This window comes from Salvia hispanica, chromosome 3, assembly GCF_023119035.1.
Source record: "Salvia hispanica cultivar TCC Black 2014 chromosome 3, UniMelb_Shisp_WGS_1.0, whole genome shotgun sequence".
Lineage (NCBI taxonomy): Eukaryota > Viridiplantae > Streptophyta > Magnoliopsida > Lamiales > Lamiaceae > Salvia > Salvia hispanica.
The window spans coordinates 44,573,990-44,592,484 of NC_062967.1; positions in this window are offsets into that span (position 1 = coordinate 44,573,990).

Genomic DNA, 18,495 nt, shown 5'->3' on the forward strand with positions numbered 1-18,495 from the left:
GTAGTTGTTAGGATTTGTTCTATATTTCATAGTTGTTTGGATTTGATTTATTTTTCGATAATTATTAGGATTTGTTTTACTAGTCTAAATATTTTTTTGTATCTCCACGTATCATAAATATGTGGGGAATATTTGGTTAAAATAAAGAATGAAAATATAAATTAATGTTATCATTGTCATGGTTCTCTAATAAAGGGAATCGATTTATCTTATCTTTCTTCAAAAGTCTCGATTTTTTTCACTATTCTTCTACTCTCTTTAAATAATTTCTCTGCTAGGTATTAATTCGTAATTAATACATATCATACACATCTAGAAAATCGAAAACGTAAGCATCAGTGTTGACTCTCTTCTTAAAATAAAGAATGAAAATATAAATTAATTTTATCATTGTCATGGTTCTCTAAGAGAGGGAACCAATTTCTCTTATCTTTCTTCAAAAGTCTAGATTTGTTTTTCTGTTGTTCTACTCCCTTTAAATAATTTCTCTGCTAGGTATTAATTCGTAATTAATACATATCATACATATCCGGAAGATCGACAACGTAAGCATCAGCGTTGACTCTCTTCTTGATTTGGAAAGACTGAAAACTCGTTCTTTCTCAGTCTGTATGCAATGTAAGTAAATTAACGCAGACTGATCAAGAGGACATCGATCAACTGATCCAACAGACCCACTTTGAAATGACATGCAATGACTTGCCGACAGATCAAGTGGCAGAACTCTAACTGATCAAGGTGACTCCTAAAAGTCTATCTACGCGCCGTTGGGCGCATGAACCAGAACGAGGAACCTTCAAAGCCTTAACCCACAGTACTATTAACTAGTAAAGGGAAATAAGGGTCGAATCCCACAGAGATGAATGTGTTTCAACATGTATCGCGGATATTTTGGGATGGCTGCTACCACGCATGCGGAGTGGGTTAAGTTTTTACTCCCTCCGTCCCAAGATAATTGACCTACTTCTTTTGGGCACGGTATTTAAGGAATGGTATTTAAATAAGTTAAAGTGGAGAGAGTAAAGTATGAGAGAGAGAAAAGTAGATGAGAGAAGAGAGAATAAAGTAGGTGGAGAATAAAGTAATAGAGATGTTTTTTTGCTAAAAATGGAAATAGTTCACTTATAGTGGGACACCTCAAAAAGGAATACGAGTCACTTATCTTGGGATGGAGGGAGTATCTTACTTGACTAAGCAGACTGAAAAGAAATTTATCTAACTGATCAACTGGACTCAACTTCGTGGAAACATAATCAACCTACTACTACTCCTAACTGATCAACTTGATGGACAAAACAGAAATTACACTAAGAGACAGACTGGGACTTGAATCTACGCTGACAACTTGGAAAACATGTAAAAACAATCATGTTGATACTTTCCTGAAATAGCTAAACAAAAGGTAAAAGTAAAGTGGGGACCAAATCCCTTAACTAACAAATTCTGCAAAAGTTGTCGAAAAGCAAAAGGTGGTGCAAAATACTGCAGATCTGGATCCTAGCAACTAACGACTTCACCTTCTTCATGTGATCGACGAGAAACGGAGCATATACATAATTTCAGACATCGCTAAACAGAGTAAACTAGAAAGCAAAGCGTAAATGCGATATAACTTCAATATCTAAACTACTTGACCAAGCGGAATCGAGTAAGGAACAGTAATAAACCATAACCATGCAGATTCAAAACAGAGGACTCTAGATCTACTCATCTAACATGGATCTACCCAAAATCAAACACAATCAAACTCAGATCTATGAAATGGAACATAAACCAACTAGATCTCGACCTCCTAAAACTACCAATTGTGAAAATCATCCAATAAAGAGTAAACGAGCTCCATAAAACGAAATCCAACAAGCACAAACGAAAGCATCCATGATTCAGAGTTCAAAACAACTTCCAACCAAAATCCAAATACAAGTTCCAGATTCTCAACAGCAACCACAGAAATGAACTACTAAAATATCCCAAATGTCAACAATGTTTTGAAGCACAAAAGTAAAACTAGGCAGAAATTAAAGATTGTTTCTTCGCCCACGTAGGACGGTTGAACACTACAACGACTGAAAACACTACCAGTAGCCAGAAAAGTAACCCCTTCCAAGTGCGTAGAAACTAAACTAAGAAATTGGAGAGAAAATATGAGCTCAGGAGACTTGAGCTGCTAAGAGAAGGAGCCCCCTTCAATCCCCAATCTCCATCCCTTTGAAATGTCGGTTGTGTGGTGCACTACTTTTAGCACTATAAGTACTTGCAAGTATACAAGGCAGAAATAGTATAGCTAAACATCAGTACCGGGATATCGAACACATGGAATATATTTGCAACTGGCTATCATGTACTAAGCGTCATGTACTCTCTAGAGAAACAAGAGTTTTGGTTTAACTAAGCAAAAATAAATAAAAATAAATAAAATAAAGCAAGTCTATTAGGGAAAGTAGAATTCCAAGAATAGTGGTTTCACAATTATGGTTAAAAAAACACAGTTATGATACCCTAGCATAGTTCATACTTCAGGGGGGCGTCAATCCTAGATTGTAACTCCCTAAAGCTCCTAAGACCCTTGAAAAGTTCTCACTCTTAATTAACACATTTGTTTTAAGGGAAGCTAATTGTAGTGTCAACTAACTCGCCAACCTCCTCTCACGATTATGTAGATCATCACAGAATGTGTCACTCAAATGTGAAGCAATTATACAGAAATTAGAATTGAAACGAAGTAATGAAAAAAACAAATACCAAAAACTGGAATTATATAAACCAACAAAAGTTACTAACACATCCAAAGAAGTCTTATAGTTTAGCTACTCATAGACAAATTGCAAAAACTACAATTTAAAGTACAAAACATAAAGAAAAAGCAAACAAAACCCAATGATGAATTGTTGTGTAATCTTTAGTCTTCTCTTGCCTTGCTCCAATCTCCAAGAATGGTGATGGAATGATGAATGGAGCTATGAATTGGTGAATATTATGAATTAGGTTATGGGGTATTTATAGGCTTGAAGAGGATTTAAACTTGGTAAAAACTTTCCTCCAAGCAATAGTAAATATGGAATTTTCGTGCCCCATAGGTTAAGGAAAAGATTTGGCTTCACAAGGTAATGTCTTCTTTTATTCCTTGAATTTTCGCCTAAATTCTGCACTTGACAGCTTTGCGCGATTTTGGTAGAGTGGCCATAACTTTCTCCACAAAACTCCTATTGAGATGATTAAGATACCAACGCGAAGATATTTCAAAGACGAAGAGAATAGTATGTAACACTCCCTGATAGGACTTAATCAGCGCCGGTAAACTGAGTTTGAACAGAGGCTGCTGTGCGCGACCGGCCCCAGCGGGCCGCTGGACAGCTCCAGAACTCTCTGAACTCGTTTCAGCGATCGCTGGCGTGGGTCCAGCAGGCCGCTAGGTTACGCTTCAATTCCAACTTCCAGATTTGACGTTTTTATGCCCTTTTTCAGCTCTATTTTGCACATTTCTCACAAAATACGTCAAAATACTAAAATGGATAAAATATGCAAATAATGGACATGTAATGCAACTTTGACACTTAAAACGGACAAAATAATGGCCTTAAAATAGCGCAAAATCCGAGTATATCAACTCCCCCAAACTTAAATATTTGTTTGTCCTTAAACAAAACAAGAAAGAAACATAAAATAGACGCACGGATTGTGTAACATCCCAACTTTTCTTATTCCTTTTAGTTGTTCTTGAAGGGACGTAAATTTGCAAGCCTAATTTAATCTTTGTTTGCTTTGAACGCTTAAATGAGTATTGAAGTTAGTATAGATGATCAAGAGGAGTTTAAAATTTCGTTTAATATTTGGAATAACCCCAAGTATTAAATATTAAAGAAATTATCTTAATTTACAAAGCTTTGACCCTAAAAATATAAAAGACATCAAGAGGAGTTTAAAATTTCGTTTAATATTTGAAATAACCCCAAGTATTAAATATTAAAGAAATTATCTTAATTTACAAAGCTTTGAGCCTAAAAATATAAAAGACATGTTGGGACTAAGAAATTGCAAAATTTAATTACAATCTTTTAGTTTGAGCCCACTCGAAGCCCAATCTCATCATTCTTCTATACTGCCACTTGTTAGTTTTCTCTTCCTACAAAATGTTACTTCAACCTCCTCCTTCCACCTCCTACTTCTATTTCATGTATATTTTAATTCACTGATCAATATCCCATTAAATCTCCCAGCAAATATGCACGATTTATGCATGTCTCCTTTCCATCTTCTCTTCCAAATTCACAAATAAACTTCAAGCAAAGAAATGAAGGAATGATCATAGAATTTCCACTGAAGTTTCAATTTACAGTAGGCAATCTTCCTCTCAACTTTTTATTTTATTTTCTATATCATTACATGAAGCATAACTTGCATAAATTATAAAGAACAAATCATCAACTGTCTCCAAACCACTAAAGCTACTTGACAGCAACAATAGCATAACTTGTCGGCATGCTTGAAGTCCCATAACTTGAACATGATAATTTCCAAACCTTAGTTAAATGTAAAAGAAACAAAAAGAGCAAGTGTAAGGACTTAACTTCTGGTCAAGGGGCTGACCGACGGCAGCGCAAATTCGGAAGCAACAAGCCGCGACAATGACAGCTCGACAGTGAGTTTCCACGGAAGGCGACGAGCTTGGCTGATAAAAAAAAGGTTGCTCGCATGGCCCTGTACAGAGGAGATGGACGTGGCGCTGTGAAGGCGGGCCGAAGACTTTGCAAATCCAGAAATCGTCATCGGCGCGGTGGAATTGGCTAGAGGAGACACTGAGATGCCAAGCGTCGAGAATCTGACACAGATGAGAAACAGAGGTGCCCCACTGAGGAGTCACCGACGGCCTGATGGAGTCGGCTGGAGCACTCGTCGGCGGCGATGGTTGAGAGAAAGAGGAAGAGAAACTGATATACGATTTTTGTGGTTTTCGAATTGTGGGAGAAGGAGAAGATGGACGCTTGAAATTTGATGAGCTAATTTAATTATGTTGGACTCCCGTTAGCAAATTAATTAAGTGATTGAAGGGGACTTGGGCCATGTAATGTGTTGAGTGAAAACTTAGGCTGAAGGATTTAAATATTTGTGTTGAGATGGAAAAACAAAAAGATTGATTGGATTAATCAATTACTTTTTGTTAGAGTTATTACTTAATTTCTAAACAAGTAAATAATTCGCGAATGGTTTCTTTTCCGAAATATATTATTGAAATGGATAGCGCGCTTAATTAAAACCCATGATCTAATTAATTGCATCTTTAACTATGAGTGTAATGGGGCCGAGGGTGTAGGATTTTGGGTATGTGCAACTTCGAGCGGCTGCGTAAATTGAAAGAGAAAATAAGTATTTAACACAACTCTGATTTAATTACTGTACAAGAATTTTAGAACATCTTGAGAAAGAACAAAGAACAAAACGAAAACACATGCATGATGCATGCATTCTAAGTAGTTGTTTTCCTTTTGCCTAATTAAGTTATGTTATAATTTTTTTCAAAAGGGCTATCTCTACGAGCAAGTTAAGGTCGAAGTAAGAAAAATGTCAAGTTAAGGAATTTAAACGCACAAGGTGAACTTTTTTATCCTACATATTAATGTGGATAAAATGTTAAATATTTTGAGATGATATTTAGTTATGCAAATAATGTTGCCTTGCCATAAATGATTTGTTTTATGTGTATGGAGCCTATCTGTTTGGTTGGAACTTAAGAATCGAATTCGGGTCCGAGTGAGGATGGTGTTCCTACTCGCATTAGAGTACACAGGTGACCGTGGAAGGTGGCCACCTTCCACGGCACAAAGATGATATAGTGGACCACGTGGGAGGTGGCCACCTCCCCGGCTGGAGAAAGGTGTAGGTGACCGTGGAAGAGCACCATCTTCACGGCACTTAGTGTTCAGATATAGCAGAGTTGTTAGGTTTGGTATACTGAAAAGCATGTTTCGTGGAAAAGCATGCTTGCGCGAATAGAATCTAGCTTGTATAAGGGAAACTCTACAATCCACTTTTAACCCGATTCAGTATTATTCAAGCAGTTTCGCACGAATAGAATCAGTATATTATTACATTGTGTTTGCTTGTGCATTTATAAGATGTTTTATAAACATTTAAATGTATAAGAAGCAAACAAAGTCTAAGTCTTTTGCTTTGTAGAATGGTTGTGGGCGTCGTCCACTTTAAGGTAACACAGTCGGTTCTATGCAATGCTTTGCAAAAGAAAAAGAAGAATTTTACAACCCAGATAGGCTTAGACTACCTATCGTGAAAGGTTGCAATGTCAGTCCGATTATTTCTAAGCCTTTCTGAAATAAGATGACGTATGTGTGGTATAGCACTGAATGGATCTAATAGCAAGACATGTCTTTATGCTATCTACCGAAAGACTAGGTCTTGATAAAATACTATTTATTAATCTACATACGTTAGCATTGAGCATACAGTATTGATTATGCACTACTTTGACTTATCAAATGGTGCGGGTTTTTCACAACCCAATAATCCTGATATATTGGATAGTGGTGATTAATATCTAGCGATGCTAGGATTGCTATTATGTTGAATCGCGTGCAAGGTGAGTCTCGTTTGATAATGTCCTCAAGAGGAGCTTGAACAAGGTTTTTATTATTTGAAAACTGGCCAGTTGGAATTTCATTATTCCATGAATAATAAATAAGTGTTTCTTGCTAAGCCCACTCTTGGAATTAAAAAGATGTTAATTAATTAAGTCCACAACAGAGATTAATTAATTAATGGACATTTATATCTTAAGCGCGAGAAATAAATAATAAACAAAATGGAAATCTGGATTACCTGTAATTTCGGATTTGGATGGAGAGGTCAATATTACTTCTGTAGTGGCTGCTCGTAATATTCCAATATAAGCTTTTATTAAATTGTGGGTTCAATTTAATTAGTAAAAAGCTAATTGGTGTGAGCCCATATCCAAAATCTTTCATAGATCCCTGACTGTGCCCAATAAGAACTTAATATAAATAGGAAAATAAATGAGACAGAAAACACAATTATTTTCATTATGAAATTTTCATCCCCCTCTCTAATTAGTAGAGGAGCTCGAATATTCTTCAGTTCTCCTCCGTGAGGAATTTCTATCTTCTTTTTATTCGAGTCCTAGTATTTTGATAAGATCAACCCACCCTGATATCGAGATACAGTTCGGGAACTAGTCAGAAGATCAGTGGTCTAGTATCGAAGCTCATCACGTGGAGAAGGCGCAAGCGATCGACAATTCTTTGGAGAATCAAAATCGGTAACTCTAAACCGTAGAAATCATGTTTTGGTATTTATATTCTTTAAGCATGAATTATTTGCGTTCTAGCATGAATTATCTGTTTAACATGTGAATTGATTAATCGCATAATCGGTCAAATAAATCCGTATCTGATTTATTTGTTTTGTACAACTCTTCATCTGTGCAAGAGGCGCCAAACCTCAGCAGAAGTACCAAAAGAACTTTGACTTATCAGTCAAACTTTAGCTCACAAAGAATTTAGTAAGCTCGGGCCTTTTAAGAGAAAACTCTCGAGTCTTATTGTAATGGCAAGGCAATATTTTTCAATGTATGTATGTATATTTCGGCAATGTGTTCATTGAATACCTTTGTACTCAGCCCTGCATGTATTCCTAATGTTCAGGTTGAGCGGTGATGGGGGAGAATGCTGAGCAGAGTTGATGATTTCCTTTCCATTTTAAGTAGAGACTCTCGGAGGTGCATGTCTTCATACATGTGACCGTGTTCATTCCGCTGCATACTAAGGTTCCTGATAACACCAACTGTTCTTCCATACTCTAATAAATATTTATTGAAAAGTAAGATTTCCATTCAAATTCTAGTGATCAGAAGTTAATTTGAAGTTGTTCCCTCTTTATTTCTGAATAAATATTCAGTCATTATTTTTCCCCTTTCGATTCCTCTCCTCTTATTCCCCACCACTAGTCACGTTTCTTCTGCTTTGTTATCCCTAGCAAAGTGTGGTCGTCACAGATTGCATAAGGACTAGACGTCGTAATTGTCTCAAATATGAAAAAGATAGATTTAGCATGAATTAACTCAATCAAATAAATCATGGATTATTAATGCACTTTCACTAATAACTCGTATATCACCTTGGAATCATGCACTCACAAGTGGTTAAACTTCCAAAGATGGGAAATGTGTTTATCTCTCACTCTCAAAGTGTATAAGGCAAAGTGTATAGCACTCAAATCATGCATCATGCAAAGTTTACCATAGGCTTGCTCAAAGTTTAATCCCTCCTCTACTTGATGTGATTAAGCATCAAAAGTCCGAAAGGTATTTGTTTTTGGTTGTAATGTAGGCTCTTTGGTAGGTGAGGAATATTTGGCTAAAAAGTAACTCAAAATAAATTCCCAAGTAGAGTAAAATAAACTCTACGTTTCTTATAAACTCAAGACACTTTCAAAATTTATTTTTCCTTCATCTCACTTCCTAATCCTTTGATTTTTCGTTCTTTTCTACATAACCTTTCTTTCTTTTTATTTTTCTTTCCTTTTCTTTTCTTTCTCTTTTCTAAGCATCCTTTCTAGATCAAGCACACTTTTGAATTTTTCTATTTCTCAACTTGCACTTTTCTACATCTAAGCACACTACTTAACTTACCTCCTTATTTTCCCAATTCCTTTACAAACGATAATAAAAACTATACTAACCCAAGGAATTGTCCCCATTTATTTGGCTTCCAAAGAATAGGCTTAAAGGCTCAAAATTGGCTCCAAAGGGTGAAAGAGATTTTTGAAAAGGGTCAAAAAAATGTTGATATAAAAGTAGCTATGAAAAGATGGCCTAAGATTCTCCTTCATCAACTTAAACACTACAAGAAAGTTCTGGAAACATATACATGCATGCAGATAAATCACACAAGAAAGAATTAAGACTCAAATCTCACAAGGTATAAGTATAATTCAAAGCGAACAAGCAATTCACTAATTATGCACCTTTTCACCAAACCATCAAATCAAAACGTCAAGCCATATTTAATCAAAGATGAAAAGAACTTCATATCATTGGCAACTCGATCCAATGTGTCCTTAAACATGCGTGTTTCTAAGTTCTTCATGCTATGTTTATGACATGGATTCACATTAGGGTTTTTAAAACAAAAAAACAAAATAAAACAAAAACCTAAACTCACGGTCCACCACTTCATCCCCCCAAACTTATTTACAACAAAGTGTGAAATAAATTTGCAGAGTCGGTCGGGACGTGAGTAAACTATGAAAACAGTAAAGATACCTTGAAATTTGGCGTTGAGGCTAGACGAGGCAAAAATTCAAAAAATTCAAAAGAATTGCGATAGAAAACTATAGTCGGGCAACGTGGAAGAGTCAAAACGTTCCAGTGGCTCGCAAGCGGTCGATGGTCGTAGTCCGGAACTTTCGAAAATTCCAATCAACACAAAATACAAAAATTAAACACAAAAATGACTTAAAAACTTAAAGAAAAAATGTTTCTAACATAAAAATAAAAATAGTCTTCAACAAAACAATAACAAATATGATACAAATCCTCTTTCCGCAAGACGAGATACGCCCCGGTAGTGCTCTCAGATTGTCGTGTCGTCCCCAAAGATAGAACGGTTTTCGTCTCTGATGGAGGCGAGGCAGAGTTTCGACAGAAGAACAATGCACAAAAGAGAGAGGGAGCTTATGAATGTAGAGAATGCTTTAAGTGTAGAGATTTCAAGTGTATCTTGAAATGTCTTGGTGTAAAGAATGGAAGAGTATGCATCACTATTTATAGGCCATGTGGAGCTTATGGAGTCAAATATGCCATTAAGGCTAATTTGTAAGGGTCGGCGGTTACAAACGTTACAGACATAATGGTTGACGTTTACAAACGTTACAGGCATTACAGAAGTCAATCATGGACGGATGTACCTAGACACCTCTCACGAAGTCGTTCATTCCATAAATGTATCTAGATGACTCGATCAATGTGCATGCATTCTACCAAGCTTTCTATGTATGCTCATTTGCTACATTGTTTTATCTACGTATCCAAAATGAGATTAATTAATTAATTAATTATAAATTCCATATCTCCATATATAGTGCCGGAGCCAGAATTTTAATTGTGGGGGGCCCAAATTACCATTAAAATTTGATGAGTGTGTTCAGTGCTAACGACACTTTTTCGAACATAGCACATATTTTACTACTTATATTTTATTATATGTTTTCATCGTATTTACTAGATTAAAGAGTTATTATCTACTATTATAAATTATTTTATAATAAAGGCCATCACATTAACATTTATTTTATTAATATCATATACTCCCTCCGTTCCAAGATAAGCGAAACACTTCTTTTGGGCATGAGATTTAAGGAATTGATATTAAATAAATTAAAGTGGAGAGAGTAAAATATGAAAGAGAGAAAAGTAGAAGAGTAAAGAGTGAATAAAATATGTGGATAATAAAGTAAGACTGATGATTTTTTGCTAAAAATGAAAATGACTCACTTGTAGTGGGACATTCCAAAAAGACGACTCGTTTATCTTGGGACGGAGGGAGTAATATTTTACAATATTTATGAAATCAAAGAAATATTTTATATTTTTAAATTACAAAAATCATTTTTTAAAATTATAAATTAAAATTATTTATACAAGATTACAAATATATAAATCTAATAAAACATACTCATGTGAATACATAGAAGTAATAGATGCCTAGATATCAGAATGTTCCAATTGGGTTTCAAACTAGGTACCTCACGACCAAGCGCCCAACAATGACACCAACTGCGCGCTACTCCTTTCTTCCATTAAAAATGAAACGTTTTCCTTTTTGAGTTATTCGATTAAAAATGAAACGTTTCCTAAAATATAAATAATTGTATCTCTACTTTTCCCTATTTTCTTACTTTACTCTCTCTTCTTTTACTCACAAAACAACACAATATAAAATTTCGTGCCGAAAAGCAAATGTTCCATATTTATTGGGACGGAGAGAGTATTATTTTCGTTTAAAAATTGATTACACATTCATTTGCTGAAAATAACCGGGTAAACAAACAAATCTAATCTGTATAGAATTAATGTGATGAAAGTAAAATCTAATTTATTTTTCACGATAATTGAACACCAATAAGGTCTCACATATAGACAAATTTAGGGGAACATAGCGCCGACTAATGTGAAGATTGACTTAAACACCGCACGATCATTCTTTTGACGTTTTCGTTAGCTTAATTTAATTTTGTTGGGAGATTAATTGATCAAGACAAAATTCTAGTAGTATTAATTATTTTCAAACCTAATTGGCTTAATTTAATAATAATACATTTTCCGGTTATAATAGTAGATGATTGATTGATATTATGAGAAGCCATTCACTGAATTTGGCCTTTTATTTAAGGTGTTTATTAATCATAGACTAATAAGGAACAAGATCATTGACCAATATTCAATAAATAAAAAAGCGTAAGTGCACGAGGATGTTGATTGTTTGATAGCACATATTTATAAATTTAATTAAATTTATAATTCGAAGGGAGAGTTTAAATTTAATTAAATCATGTATATATTGGATAAAATACGAATCTTTAATCCCTCAGAATCTATTATTACCGATGCTGAATATATGAAGGACAATTGGATATGGAATATATCTCTCATACCAAACTAACGTTTTAACTTTTTATGTGCTTGCAAATAAAAATTGAGCAATGCTATGTCGCATCCTATAATAAATATGGTGTCGATTCATGAACTTAGTAATGAAAATACAAAATTTATTCAACATTGAGAATGAACATATCCAAATGGGACACGTAACAATCATCGAATATTATAAATTTATAATGTAAAGTTATAAAATTTGATGAAAGAAATGTGAATAATCCAAAGGGGTGGTATGGGTCGACGTGGCCACATTCTGCTCTCCATGTTTTACTCACATGATTCTGCGCTCTCCGTGACATCACTATATTTTCTCCAAATTAATTTTTTGAACTCAATTCTCTGAAAATGAAAAATGTTTTAATGAAATCAAACATGAAATACATAATCAAAACCCCACTTCTATTGTAAACGCATGGATAATGATATTTTACAAGTTAATGCGACCATAAGTGTATTTGAAATTAAATGTTATCCACAAAAGCAAAACATGAGGTTTACAGTGAATGCAGGAGAATACACCACGGGATTGTAGTTAAGAGATAAAGTGTGGGACAATCACATCAGTGTTACACTGTAATTTAAATCGAAATATCAATACAACTCTGTTTTACTTATGATTTAAAAATTGTTATTACCTTCACCGTGAAATGATCCAAACAAGAATGAATGTGAATCTAAAAATGCATCTCAAATCTTGACCTTAGAATTAGATGATCTAATAATTAATAATTGACCAAAAATATAGAAGGTCATTATTAAGTAGTTTTAGATCATTTTACAAAATCTGGGTTTGTTGTTAGTTTTAGTTAGTTTTAGGTTATCTATTAGTAAATTGACCTAAAAATACACTAAAAATAACCTAAACATGTCCTCCGTATAATTTTGTTCTGAGTTTTTATATTAAGATCTAGTTTTGCATAGATCAAAACTCTACCTTCACCCATATAAATGTGACTGTATTCGGTACAATGTGGACAACAAGGAGCTGCAAAAGATATAAATGAATAATTAGAAATAAATAAATTAAGGATGAGAGATAGAAATTATAAATAGATATAGTAATTGTCCCTAAAAATAGTGATGGCGAAAGAATTGTTTTTTGAATAAAGAGTATAGTTTAACATTAAATTTAATAATGATATAGAATGACTATACAAATATCTATTCCCTACTTTTCTGGCTTTTTTTCATTATCTCTCTTATTTTATCTATGTTTTTTCTTCTTTTTTATTTTACTAATTTTTTATTTAAATTCATGTCATACACAATTAAGACTATTTTTTTTTGGATCGAGGGAGTATAAGAATAAAGGATATGATTTATGAATTATGATATTTGGTTTAGAAATATTGCTTTGTGGATGCTCTTAAATAAATTTGATTTAAATTCAAAAATAAATTGATTCCCTAATTGGGCTTTGATATAAATTCATAAAATAAATAAGTTGTATATTTGATTTTATTTATCTATCATGTTATATAAAAAAAAAATCACCGCGAACACTGCTATATAGTATTTGTATTTAATGTGTGAATATATATAATTGACCTTGTTGATTTGATGGATTCCATGCTTGACTATATTTGGTGTTGCGGAATAGGTGATATAAATCAGGAGGATCAGAAATTATTGAACGAGGCCATATTCTAAAACTTCCATCATGTTGGAGAAATGAATACATATGCTACCTAATTTGATTTTTTTTCTCAGACCTATGTATTTAGCTGCGATTTTCTCTGCTACATGTTTGGTTCATTGGATATGAGCACAAAGTATCTTGTTAATATCAAATGTCGTTTTTATTTGCTTTCTAAAATATTTTCTCTTTTTCATTGGAAGTTTATGCTACTTGCCATTATTTCAACATTATTTTCGTATTCTTATTATTATATTATTGTCGATATCTCTCACACACTCATACTTCATCCATCTCTCATTTATTGTCCATTTTCTTTTAGACACGAATTTTAAAAAATGTAAAGTAAATAGATGTATAAAATTAATGAAATATCGGTCTCACTTTTGTATATTAGTTTGATAATAAAATATAATTATTAGAATCTAAGACCTATTTACTATTAATAGTAAAAAAAAGTGAGAAAATAAACAATAAATAGGAGACGGACCAAAAGTCTACAATATATATTGGATGAAGGGAGTATATATTACGAGGTGGAGCCATAATTTTGACAATGGAAACTCAAGGTAATGTTGATAATTATGGAATATTTTTTGGTTCGGCATCGTCAAAGTATTCACATCAATGGCAATATTCACATCAATGGCAATGAAAACCTCGAGAGATGAGTAACGAGAGAGAAGGAGAATTATAGAATATGTGATAAAAAAAAATAGAGATACACATGGTGGTTGTTGATAAAAATAATATTGCATAAAACGACTCGCAGTGTCAATATAGTGATAGTTTACCATTGTCAGAACTACTGTTAAAGATAACAAAGCGTATATTTCATTTATCCCATTAAAAATGAAATATTTTCCTTTTTAGGATGTCCCAATAAAAATGAAACGGTTGCTAAAATAGAAACAACACAATCTTAACTTTTTCCTCTCTTTTACTCCCTCCGTCCCACGTTACTTGAGTCATCTTTCAATTTGGGCCAGTTCGATATTGGACTCGTCCAATCTTGGCCAGACCGAACTTGGGTCATTTTGGGCTTGACCTGAACTTGGGTATTCTGGGTCCGACACAACCAAGGCCTTTCTGGATCTACCCTAAACTTGGCTCTGATATCATGTGTTCGGATCGTTAACTGCACATTAGTTTGATGCGCATTGTTTAAATCAAGCTCACAATGATATGTTTTATTTCCAACTTCCCTTATTTTCAGAAATGGTACGAGTTTGCACCCGCACCATTATTATAATTAGAAGTGGTAGAAATAACAATAAATTAATAAAATCAGTGAATTAGTACAATCCACACTCTTGGTATTTGTTTGACATGTAGTTGTCCATGTGTGCATATTGATCGGTCGTTTAGATACGCCCCTCGAACGAACAATGACGTGAGAGATGTCCAGATACATTCGTCCAGGTTCATGCTCCATAATAGACGTTTGTAACGTCCAACCGTTACACTCCAGTATTAATGACAGAGTCGACTCTGCTTTAATTTAGAAAGCTCTACATGTAGTATGCTTTTTCTATGAATATGATAGTACATTCCATACACATTTCTCTCTCTCTCTCTCTCTCTCTAAATGAATTTAAATTCAAAATCGATCTAAGATGCTCGTGAGGATAGAACATCCAGTTCTCCGGAGCTCGGTTGTCAACGGTGCGCTACTACATTCGAGACCAATTTGTTTTATCTTTGGAGACAATTTGTCAAATCTGAGAGCACTTTTTGGGGAAAGAACTCCCCGACTCGGTTGAATATTATAGTTTTGTCGTTTTATACTCCATATAATTAAATTTTTTACTTCCAATTACTTATATCTTAGATTGTATCACGCTTATCTCTTATATCTAGGATTCAATTTACAACAACCTACCCTGATTATAACAGTGTTTATTTTATATAATTGATTAATCAATTTACAACAACATACCCTAATTATAAAAGTGTGTATTTTACATACTCCCTCCGTCCCACATTTGTAGTAACATTTAGTTATAGCACGGGTTTTAAGGAATTGGTGGAGTGTGTAATTAATGAAGTGAGAGGTGGAGTGTGTAATAAATGAAATGAGATGGTGGAGTGAGATGATGGAGTGTGTAATAAATGAAGTGAGATGATAGAGTGTGTAATAAATGAAATGAGTTGGTTGAAGTGGGTCCCTTTTTTACTTTTTGGTTTTTTATTTTTGTTTTGATTTATTTTAATATAGATAATGGCATTTGGGTGTAATTTTAGTGAATAATGGGGTAAAATTTTATGTGCAAATATGATAAATTCTAAATGTTACTCCAAATGTGGGACGAACTTTTATGGCAAAATGTTACTACAAATCTGGGACGGAGGGAGTAATTGATTAATCCTATTTAAGCTTTTGTGATATATAGTTTAGAACTTATACATTTGATATATGATTAAAATTCTTTGAAATTTAATGTATTAATTTAACTTGCGTCGGATATGTGAAAGGATAAGTGTCATCGAATTGTATACCTAATATAATAAATACTCCATGTTTGCAAATTACAATCGAATTGAGATGGTGGGTTACATACTAGGATGCATTGGAGAGCATGGTCCCCTAATTAATTTGCTCTCAAAGATGACAAAAACAAAGTTTCAGTTCTGCTGCATGTTGTCTGTTTGCGGCCTTCACCCCAACTTTTTGTCTTATACTTCACACACACCTTACCACCAACCAATTTGTGATATCTGTCAAATAGAGTTTACAATAAATAAATTATGGATCTAACAGCTCTATTTTAACTGGATCCCATGCGTTTATTTCTCTAATATTTTTTCAAACAAATATCTGAAGCTAATTAGTAATTTAATATTCCAATCAATCGGCAGTATTTCGGATTTTCAGGCTAGTTATCAATGCCCATACTCCATTATTGCATTTTATTTCATATTTCCATTGTATTACATACTAATAAATGAAATTTAATCAAATAATACTTTCGTAAATACTTAAACAAAATAAAAAATTAGGGTGAAAGGCTCAGTTCATTATCATAGCATTCCTTCCCCGCAATTATATTTATTATCTTGATTAAAAATAAAATAAGTGAGATAATAAAAATTAGCGGATTGTCAAATGTTTTATTACACTGTAGGTCAACCACAAAAAATTATTGAATTAAGGATTATATAATTCTAACCTTGATCTAATTATAAAAGGGTTAACTCATTTAATTTTGAAATTAGTCAAATTCTAGTTACTCTAATAACGTTTCAAATTGAATTATGAAGTTTCAATTATTCTCAATTTTCATATACATAACGTCCTCTTTTTTGGGTATGTTCAAAATAAATGTTTTATAAAAATAAGTATTTTTCTTTTAATATTCACTTTTTTCTTCTTCTTCTTTTTTCTTATTTAAACAAAAAGCACATTGTTTTAATCTCATCAAAGACATTGTTTTATGGGATATTAAGAATTTAATAGAACTTCATTATTTAAAAGCAATTATCTCATTATAAAATAACCGGCCACCACTCCTTTGTATCGAATACGACTATTGAATTTTTTTTTTCTTGACAAACGACTATTTAATTGGATACAAACTAGTAGTAGTTGATATTCCGATTTTATTATATTCCTTTAATTAAAGAAAAACAAAGAGAAAACAATGTTAGTTACCGTCTGTTGGGGCTTAGTCTAGAAAGGAATGGGTGTACATGTATGAAAAGTAGCTCATAATATTAAAATATTATGACGAAATTGAGGATAAACATATTTATTTATGAGATCCAGAAATTGGTGCACATGTCTGTCGCTTTCACTAACCATATTTAACATCCCAATCATATATTTTGAGATTAGTAAATTAATACAGGAACAATGGCATACCATATTTTACTCGTTAAATTAGTGTTTGAAATTTGAACTAGTGCCTTTTAATTTATTTTAGTTGATAAAACTATACTTTTCAAAGTGACAATCTAATTATGGTTTTGTAATTTGGACCTCCTAACCTGGTCAGAGGCTACTAAATTTGTTGTTGGAGGTTTTCTAAATTAAATAACCTTTGGCATTTATTTACTTGTTTGGGCGAATAACTATATATACTTCCATTACTAATTTCAAAGATGGTAAGATGGGAGTGGATGGACTAATTACGTATTTGAATAGTACTTTCATTCCATATTTTCATTTTCGTCCGTTCATATAAATATCCGTTCATATAAATATGGATATTTCATTTATAGAAAGTTATCCCAATTTATTACCTCTATATATCAAATTATTAATAACTTATACCACCATTAAAATATTAATAATAATGAAGATCTCACTGTTCATTAACACTGCTTTAACTACCTTTTCCCTCTTTTCTTTTATTTTACTAATTTTATCTTAATTCTCATGTCATATCATATGCTCATATTTTTATAGGACGAAGATAGTATTGTAAACATAATATTAGGGCTGGGGAAAAATACCGAAAAAATGATCTATCGCTCGTATCGTATTGAAAAATATCGAAAAATTATCGAATTTTCGATATATCGTAAGTTTTCGATACGATAACGATATGAATTTCCTTATATCGCGATATATCGTTTTATATCGAAAATATGATATATATCGAAAATTTTCGATATATCGATATTTTCGATATTTTATTTTCGATATATATCAAAATTTTCGACATATATCGATATTTAACGATATATCGAATTTCGGTACGATATAAATATCGATACGATAACGATATGCAATTTTTTTATATCGAAACTTTCGATACGATAACGATATGAAATTCTTTCATATCGATATTTTCGATACGATACACGATACAACGTTTTCGATACGATATATCGTATCGACCTACCCCTACATAATACTACTAAGTAATCTATTAGTCTTAGATGGAGAATATCTTTTTTCTTATTTATAAGACTTTCAAAGAAAAGAGTAGGATTAATAATATTTGTATATTTATTTGTATAATTTTATAAGACTTTCTTATTTATGTGAGAAGAAATATAGGAGATAATAACTTAGTAGTATTAATTACTACAATGCGAACAAATAAATCATCAGTGAAATGCCTTATAAACGGAAATGAGTCCAATCTTAGAATAAGATATGATCTCTCGAACATTCATTGAAATACATAATGAATTAATATATTTGTATATTTATTTATTCTAACAC